This window comes from Antechinus flavipes, chromosome 4, assembly GCF_016432865.1.
Source record: "Antechinus flavipes isolate AdamAnt ecotype Samford, QLD, Australia chromosome 4, AdamAnt_v2, whole genome shotgun sequence".
Lineage (NCBI taxonomy): Eukaryota > Metazoa > Chordata > Mammalia > Dasyuromorphia > Dasyuridae > Antechinus > Antechinus flavipes.
Window position 1 is genome coordinate 182,803,041 of NC_067401.1, and position 10,497 is coordinate 182,813,537.

A 10,497-nucleotide genomic window follows, 5' to 3' on the forward strand; every position below is an offset into this window, starting at 1 on the left:
TTACCCAGTGGGAACTTAGTGGGTGGTCTGGCCTCTTTGGCCAACTAATGAGCCCTTACATTAGTTACAAGTAGTAACACTAGGAATTAGGAGGGGTGCTTTGGAAAGGGCGTATCTGGCAAGGTGGACACTAAGAACTTTTCTTAGCCTTGCCTTGGTCTGGGTTAAAGAAAAAAGTCCTCCTAAAATGACCATCCACTTAACTATCAGATATTTGGTGGAAGAAGAAGACACTACCTGGGAAAAAAGGCATTTTTCCCTACTGAGCCGGGGACAATGAGGGACACTTCAGTTTCCCTGATACTAGGTTAAGAAAGCTATCAGGACTGGTTGGAATGGGACAAAAGGGGACTTGTTGAAGTCAGAATAAAGAAAAAGAAACTGGGAGGCAGTCTATAACAAACACCCTGTTGTTGTTATGGACTTTAATCTCAACCTTTGTAAAAGTCAGACTTTTGATAGCCCAAAAGAGACTTTGACTTCATGGGTCAAACAAGGGTTGGAAAATTGTGTCTCTAGAAAGCTGTAAAACAAGGCATAGAAGTTGTGTAAGTAAACTGAAGACCTTTAGTTTCTCATTAAGGAGGCCAAACACACAGGAATATATTCAAAGGACTAAGGTACTTACATATTCCTGAAAGCAACAGATGTGCACAAACCACAGGAGAATTTCAGTGTTAGTAGGGTTCCTCTGTGTTCCTCCTCCCCCCCCCCAAAAAAACCCAGCTCATTTTGCGATTGAAATTCTCCCCTGCCCCATGCTCCTGGATGTGCTTATCTTCCTTCCACTTGGATCCTTTTCTGTGTTTGGTTTCTGTTTGGAATTGTAAATGTGTAGCTGTGGCCATGGCATACTGTTTGGATCAATGTTCCTTTCCAATGCATACTAATATATTATGGTTATTATATATGAATATATTTAATGACATGGGAAAATTGTGGATTTTTTTATTGTTGTAATTGTTAGAGCTTCAATGGAACCAGATGGAGCTTGTAATGTGGGCCCCCACTTGGTAGAACTAAATTCAGAGAGCAATTGAATAAACTCTTGTACATTGTCTTGGTCTTGGATCTTTATTGGTAGCCTGATTCAATTTCATTTGTCTGGGAGTGGACAAGGGAAGGGAGAGAGCCAAGGAGGGGAGAGTTTACAATCTACAGGGCACTTGGGGCACTTATGGGACACAGAGATACTGTTTTTTCCACAGATCCACAAAGCAGAGGCTTGATTTTTCCATATATGGGATCAGAATATAATCTTTGCTTCTCTCTCCTCTAGTCTGGCACAGTTTGGTTTCAGCCTGATACTGAATGAATACAGTCTAGTATTAACTAGATCCTGCTACAGGCTAGAAGAGATTGGGTGGATCGGTAGTAGAGGTTGGAACAATTCACATTTCAGTTCTCTTTTCAAGCAGTGTTGAATACAACCTAACCCTATTTTTTCATATTAGCTATGTTAAAGTATATGTTAAATACAATATGTATACATATTTATACAATTGTCTTACTACACAAGAAAAATCAGATTTAGAAAGAAGGTAAAAATAAGAAAAATTAAAATGCAAGCAAACAATAACAGAGTGTAAATGTTATGTTGTGGTTCACACTCATTTTCCAGTGTTCTTTCAATGGGTGCAGATGATTCTGTTCATTATTGATCAATTGGAACTGATTTGGATCCTCTCATGAAGATAGCTACTTCCATCAGAACTGATCCTCATATAGTATTGTTGTTGAAATGTATAATGATCTCCTGGTTCTACTCCTTTCACTCAGCATCAGTTCATTTAAGTCTCTCCAGGCCTCCCTGTATTCATCCTGCTGATTATTTCTTACAGAACAATAATATTTCATAACACTCATATACCACAATTTACCCAACCATTTTCCAGATGGGCATCTGCTCAATTTCCAGTTTCTAGCCACTACAAAAAGAGCTACCACAAACATTTTTGCACATATAGGTACCTCCCTTTCCCTTCTTTAATATCTCTTTGGGATATAAGTCCAGAAGTAACACTGCTGTATCAAAGGGTATGCATCAATGTCCCAGTTTCCCACATCCCCTCCAACATTTGTCACTATCTTTTTCTGTCATCTTAGCCAATCTGAGAGGTGTCTCAGAGTTGTCTTAATTTGCATTTCTCTGATCAATAATGATTTGGAACACCTTTTCATATGGGTAGAAATAATGGTTTCAATTTCATCATCTGAAAATTGTCTGTTCATATCCTTTGACCATTTATCAATTGGAGAATGATCTGCTAATCCCACTTTTAAAATAAATAACTCTCAAACTGATTCTTGAAGCTTCCTTCAGAAGGGGTCTGAAAGGGAAGGTGGTGTTTGGAGAGTGCAGGACAAAGAGGAACACATCTAACTCTGTCTGCAGCAGAAGATAAGAGAACCTTTGACTTTCCCACGAGATACTGGAAATTTGTTTACCTTCAGATCAAAAGACTAATCTTTTCACAATTATTCAAAATTCACAAGACGCTTCCAGAACCTTAAAAAATATGCTTTTTAAGAAGCTTGTTCCAAGGAGCAAGAACTGGTAAAGAAAGCTCACTGTATTTCTGCATAAGAGGCTATATTTAAACTCCCATATGGTTGTGATTTATTAAATAAACAATTCAATCATTAGGAACACATTGTGCTGCCATGCAAAGCAGGGCTAATCCTTACTAGGAAGCTATAATTTCTGTATCCAGCTGTTCTAACACAAGTCTTAACAAATGGGCATGACCCTAGAGCCTCCTGCAATTCCGATTCAATTGACCCTCCCTTGCAAATTCCTAGAGAGCCATCTGTCCATAGTACAGGTCAGCCAAGCTATGAACAGGCTCCCTTCTTTGCTAGTAAAAGATGAAACAGTTCAGGGAACTCATTCATCTTTTCGGCCATTGTAAGAATATAAACAGTACTAGACTATATTCTTTGGAGAGATGTATAATTGGGTTCTAAGTATCCTAAACTTGAAACATTAAACATGAAGCTCATGGGAAGCAATTTCCAAGATTTGTAAAGCAGATTAAAATGTAACTGGGAAATATTTTTTAAAAAATAAAAATGCAATAAAATATAGATAAAATTACAATTTAAAACTGTCAGTATGTGGTTTGCAGGGATCCTTATTCAAAGTATGGTGGTCCCCATTTCTAGTTGTTTGATATCACTTCCTAAACCCTTTCTATCAAAGTCATAACTATAAATGACATCTTTTCCCATCAAACAACCAGGTTATCTGAAAGCCAAATCTTCAAGACTGTTCAACAAGCAAACAGTAAAGTCAATTTCACAAAATTTCGAGTTTCTGAGGTGATATTTCTTATTTTGGCCATAGGTAGTTTTAAAATCTTTTAAGAAGTTTACAGTTGGTTGATACTTATCAAAATGAATGGCTTGACTCTAACTTCTAATCTAAATTATTTAAGATCAAAACTAGTCCTTAAGGAGTAGATTGTGCTCATCTTTTTTCCCCCCTCTGTTAAAGGGAGATTCTTCCTTGGGAAACACAACAGTCAGTTGTGGTACCAGCCACCTTATAAAAATAATGGAAGTGATTACTAGCACGGCCTGAATGTTAGAAGGGTCCACTTAAGATCAACTATGATCCTCAGGAGCTCATGGCAGCAAGGGGAAAGAGCGCTCATCTGAATATGGTTTGGAAATCTAGGCCCTCTAAAGCTTGCATTCCATTATTGTTGATGGGACTGTGGTTCCACCTCAGGGAGAAGCAATCATATGGGCAAGGAGAAATGTCTTCTTAAAATAATACACTATCTTACATTTGTCTCCATCATTCTCTGTATAACAGAGGCTTGGAGACATTTTTGACATTTTGACATTTGACAGGGCTGCCAAGTCTTGTCAATTTAGATTGTAGAGATCTATTGATTTCTAGTCCCTCTTGCAATCATCCTGGCCAAGATTTTGCTTCCCTCCTATAAAAATTGCTTTTCAAGTCATGATTTACAATACTTTAATCTTCTTATTCTGATTATACCAACAAAACAAAAAACTTCAGTATTCCCTCTTGCCTACTGAATAACTGCCTAGTCGGCATACAAGATTCTCCATAATTGGGTTCTAAACTACTCCTTTTCATGTAACTGGACTATTCCATGTCAGTCATTTCTTTTCTTGACCCTATACCCTTACTTAGCTTTTCCCCAGGCCTAGAAAGATTTGCTCCCCTACCAATCACCCACTTCCATCTGTCCATGTGATTTGAGGATCAATTTTTCAAAATTAGGTGAAGGAGTCTTCACCAAAGGAAGATTCAGCAAGTACATGGCAGCTATCTTCAAGCATATGAAAAATTTTCATTTGGAAAAGAAAAGACTTATTAAAATGTCTGGATGTAGAAGGCAAAATTAGAATCAAGGTGTTGTAGAGGCAAATTTAGGTTTGGTGTAAGGAATAATTTACAAGCTCTAATAATTAGAGCTATCCAAACTAAGGTCCCTTCCAATTATGAGAGTATGTGATTGTATAAATCCTTCCTTCAGGATCAAGATAACACCTTTTCTCTGAAATTATCACTTACTTCTCTTCAAATAAAAGAGGACCCTCTACCCAAAATTTATCACATTTTCCCTTGTATTATATATCGTTTTTCTTCCCTATGGGGTTATTAGCTTGAAAGGAGAATCTGTTTTACATCTATATGTCCAGTGGCATAACCTTATGCCAAATACATCAAGGATCCATGTGATTTCATGAATGCAGTCCTCCACTAGTGCAAATAGCAACTCCTTCTCCCTGCTTCCTGCCTTAACATATAATTTTCCTGAGTTTCTGTGACAAAAAAATACACCATCGTGTAGCCAACTTTCTAATAATGAAACTTTTTACACTTAGATCAACCCTTGAAATTAGACACAATATTAAATTCTTAATAAATGATGAATTAATCAGTACATTTTTCTGTTAATAAACTTGTAACAAACCAATTCAAATACTGAGATACAAAGTTGATTTAGGATAAATTTGTCTTTCTGATCCATTTTTGTATACTCTTTGAGGATCTTAGAGAGACAAGGAATAATTGATCAACCAAGAAGCATTTATTAAGGCTTATTATATGACAGTCCTACTCTCAAGGATTAAAATCCTATTGCAGAGACAACATATATGTAAATAAATCTAAACATAATATAGATAAAAGTAGCAGCTGTCAGTGGAATCAGAGAAAGCCTTATGTAAAAGAAAGTGGATGTTAAGCTTAGCTTTGAAGGAAAAACATTCTAAAAGGAAGAGGAAAGATGGGAGAACATTCTATATAAGGGGGACATGGAAAGGCATAGAAATGACAGAATGTCAAGTAGACATCTGTCCATCCATCCATGCATCCATATGCATATATATTTACATTCATAAGTTTAAGACAACAATTAACTATTTCATCACCAGAATTGTATAAAGTAATACTCAATACTTAATGAGTCTATGATAAAGGAACTCACCTAGCATGTTAGAAGTAGAATTAGGATTAGAATACAGATGCTGTGAAAATTACAGGCTCCTCCTTAGCCCCTCAGATTCTTAACTTAACCAGACTCTAACTGGTTCTAGGTGATAATATCACCATCTGAGGGCTTAGCTATTTGGTCAAAATTCTTTAAGGAGGAGTTTTCATACCTCCCTGAAGATGGATCTCTCTAGATTCCTAATTTTCACTCATGGCAAACACATCGTTAGGTTTAAGACTGATGACAAGATTGTCCTTTCCATAGTCATGATCCCATGAGACCAACTACAAAAACAAGGCAAGAAATAAATCTTAATAATAAAGCCAGTTGGAAAGAAACTAGACTGTTTTATCAGTTTTGAGACAGTATTACAATTTTGAGCATCAAGTTTGGCACAAGATTTCTAGAAGGAGGCATGTACCTTTTGTTGTTTGTATGTAGTTAAGTCATTAGCTTTAAAATGCTCTTGAAATGTGCTTAAAATATTGAAAGGAAAAAAATAGGGCCCATTCCCTTTTAAAACAAAAATATGTTTGAAACTTTTAGCAAAGTTATAAAAGAGAACTTGCTTATTAATGCCCTTTTTACTCTTTCAATCCAAATTATCTCATTTAATTTTTGAAAGTTTTATTTATGCTTTTGCTTTTTACACCAGAATAATTTGCCAATAAATACCTTACTTCCTTGTAACAAAGAAAAACTCCTAAGAAAACCAAGCAACCAATATGAAACCAGTCTGTCAAAATATAATATTTAAGATAAATTCAAGGCATTTGTAGTCACTCATACATTTCATTATCTAGGACCAATAGTTGTCATTGCAATGAAAGCTTAGCTGTTTTTAAGTATTGTTTTCATTTATATTACTATGGTTATGCTTATGTTATTTTTCAAATTTTGCATTTTTAGCATGTATCAATTCCCATGTTTTTCTGGGTTCATCTTATTTGTGTGTGTGTATGTGTTTTTTAAAGCACATTAGTTAACACATTCTCCAATTGATAAATACTTACTTTGTTTACTCTTAGTCTTGTTTTGTTTTTTGTCTTTTTTTTTCCTTTGATCAGTTTTTGCCACCACAATTATTTTCACAGAACCTTCCTGCATATTTTGGCATATGTTAAAACTTTTCTGTCTCTTAGGTCCTTAGAATACATGTCCAGTTCCAGCTTAAAGGACATAAACAATATAATAATATTTCTTGCATAATTCTCAATTGTTTTCCAGAATACTTGGTTGGTCATAAGTCCACCAAGAATGTGCCACAGCACATTCACAGCCCATTCAACCATGACTATTTTCTTCTTTTAACATCTTTGCAAATGTGATGGGTGTGAAGTGATACCTTGGTGTTATTTTAATTTGCATTTCTTTTGTTACTGGTGATTTCAAACATTTTTACATGGTCATGGGAGCATGTGAGGTGCTGGGTGAACATTTAGAAAGAGAAGTAGTTACACATAGAAGCAGCATGGCTTTCATCAAGAAGATATGGGGACTCAATAAGAGTCAGCAAGATGACGTAGCAGCTAACCTCATTTTTTTATTTCTCAGGATGACTAAATTACTAAAGGTGAAATGTGTGGATGTAATAAATATAGATTCTAAACCAAACTTCTGACAACATATCTCTTACTATTCTTGAGAAGCTGACAACATATAAATGAGATAAATCTAATTAGATGGATTCAAAAGTGGAGGAGGAACTGATGAACTCAAAGAGACCTTATTAATGGTTTGCTAACAGGACCATGGCAGAGGACTCCAGTGGGAAATCTGTGCTGGGCCTGAAGCTCTTTAACATTTTTATCAGTGATTTGGATGACATGAGAATCAAATTTACTGATTGGAGAGAATATAATAAAAGATAAATTGGACAGTTTTAATTATATAAAATTGAACAATTTTTGTACAAAAATGTAATGAATTTAAAAGTGGAAAAGAGTCAGTTAACTAGGAAAAGTTTCTGTGGCAAGTTTCTAGCAAAGGGCTCATTTCCAAGATATAGAACAAATTGATTCAAATTTATAAGGAAAAAAAGGCATTCTTCCCAACATAAGGGGTCAAAGGATGTGGATGGACAGTTTTCTAGTTAATAATAATAATAGCTAGCATTTAAATAGAATTCTTTAAGGTTTTTAAAGGGCTTTACACATTTAATCATTATAACAACCTGTGAATTGGATGCTATGTTGTTTGAGACAGAATTCAAACTCAGCAATTCCTGATTCCAAGTCAAAAAAAAAAAATCTATCTGCCTTAGATCCAAGTTATCAACAACAATATGAAAGGATGTTTCATATCACTAGAGAAGTCATTTGGAAAAGTGGAGCTAAGATGGTAGAGTAAAGGGATGCTAGAAAGCCAGCAAGAGAGGTGTAACTTACTGAGGTAAGAGGGGAACATAGTCTAGCATACTCCATACCTAGCAATCCAATAATTGAGGCCCTGATTCCAGGGTAAGGCAGCATGGAGGACACATGGCCTAGCGAAAAGCTAGCAGCAAGGAAGCCAGTAGCAAGCCAACAATAGGCTTTAGGGACAATCAAATCAACAGTGTTGATTCCAGACCTGTCAAGCCACAAACAGTAGGGGAGTCAAACAATTATAAAGTCAGAAGATTACAAGGGACCTTTGCTGGCACTTGGTGTCTTGTATTGGCCACATATGGTTCCAAGTCACAGACCTAGGGAAAGGAAGAGCAAGAGCACAGCAGAGCTCTTGGTCTTTAGGGAGCAGGGACCCAGTCCCAGGGCAAGAAATGGTCCTTCTGGTCATTTACAGACTGGAGTACAGGAGAAAGAAGCAGTGACCTTGGAAGAATGAAAAACTTACAGAACTTACAAAATAAATTTGAGAACACCACAAAAAAACCGAAGCTTCAGACAGTAACCCCTCCACCCTGGAAACAGAGCCCAACTTTAACACAGAGTTAAAAGTACGAAATAGGCCAGAAAAGTAAGCAAGCAACAACAAAGGAACTTGAACATAGAAAGTTATGGTCACAAAGAAGATCAGTGTAAAAATGGCTAAGTATAAATACTAAAACAAAAATATGTAGGACTAGATCTAGCTCAAAATGGTCAGGGTTAGCTGAAATCTTTTACCAGGGTACACTTTCCAGTACACTTACCATGTTATGACTTTTCTCCTCTTTTTTGCATATTCTTATTAGGTATAGGAAGTTACTTTATTGATCAGGATCAGGATCCAGCATCCAAATGGTGCAACTGCTATTAAAGGTTGGAGTAACAGAAGAGCTCAAAAAGGATTTAAAAATCAAAATATGTGGAAGCAAATTGGGAAGAGTGATGCAAGACAAAAATACCTTAAAAATAGAATAATTCAAATAAAAGATGCACAAAAATCTACTAAAAGAACTCTAAAAAGCAGAATTGGCCAAATGGGAAAAGATATATAATCTCTTTAAGATTCACAGAAGAGGAGAAATCTTTAAAAAGAAGAATTGGCAAAATGGAGGAGAGTCAGAATCTCATAAACAACATATTGTAGGATTTTGTTTTTTTAATCCACTCTTTTATTCACTTCTAATTTGGGTGTGTTAATCTCATTTCAATTCAGAGTAAATAATTCCTACTTATGTATTTCCTTCTATCTGTTCTTCTTCATTTATTCTCTCTTCCCCTCCTTTCCTATTCCTTTGTGCCAGTATTTTGCTTTGCACCACTTCCTCTACCAATCTATACCCTCTTCGCTAGTTTTCCTGTCTTAATTCCCTAGAGGAAAGATAAGAATTCTATTCTAAACTGACTATGTATGTTATTCAATCTTTGAGCCCAATTCTGATAATGGCATTGCCTGCCCATTCCATCTTTCTCTTCACTATAACAACTCTTTTGCACCTCTTCAAATAAAATAATTTCTCCTATTCCATCTTTTCTTTCTCCCTTTTCCCAGTAAAATTCCCTTCTTCACCCTTTATTTTTTTTTTTACATTACCTCATCATAGACAACTCATGTCTGTATTCTGTTTATGTATGCTCCTTCTAACTATCCTAATAGAGAAAAGTTCTTTTTTTTAAAAATTTTATTTTATTTAATAATAACTTTATATTGATAGAATCCATGCCAGGGTAATTTTTTACAACATTATCCCTTGCACTCGCTTCTGTTTCGATTTTTCCCCTCCCTCCCATCACCCCCTCCCCTAGATGGCAAGCATATATGTTAGATATGTTGCAGTATATCCTAGATATAATATATGTTTGCAGAACCAAACAGTTCTCTTGTTGCACAGGGAGAATTGGATTCAGAAGGTAAAAATAACTCAGGAAGAAAATCAAAAATGCAAATAGTTCATATTCGTTTCCCAGTGTTCTTTCTTTGGGTGTAGATGCTTCTGTCCATCATTTATCCATTGAAACTCAGTTAGGTCTCTTTGTCAAAGAAATCTACTTCCATCAGAATACATCCTCATACAATATTGTTGTCAGAGTGTATAATGATCTCCTGATTCTGCTCATTTCACTTAGCATCAGTTCATGTAGGTCTTAGAGAAAAGTTCTTAAGAGTTACAAGTACCATCTACTTTGGTAGGGATGTAAGAGTTTAACCTTATTGTGTCCCTTATGATTTCTCTATCTTTTCATACTTCTCTCAAATCTTGTATTTGAAAATCAAATTTTCTATTTACCTCTTTTATCAGAAATGCTTAAAAAGCTGAATATCATTTTTTTTGTTCCCCTTCCCCAAAGGATTATACTCAATTTTGGTGGGCAGATGATTCTTAGTTGTAATCCTGGGTCCTTTCCCTTCGAGCATATCATATTCCAAGTCCCTCTAATCCTTCAGGGTAGAAGCTGCAAAATTCTATGTAATCCTGACTGTGGCTTCACAATATGTGAATTGTTTCTTTGGGACTGATTGCAGTATTTTCTCCTTGGTCTGGGAGCCCTGAAATTTTGCTTGTAATATTGCTGGAAGTTTGCAAACGGGGATCTCTTTCAAGAGGTAGCCAGTAGATTCTTTTAGTTTCCATTTTATTTGCTAGCTCTAGGAT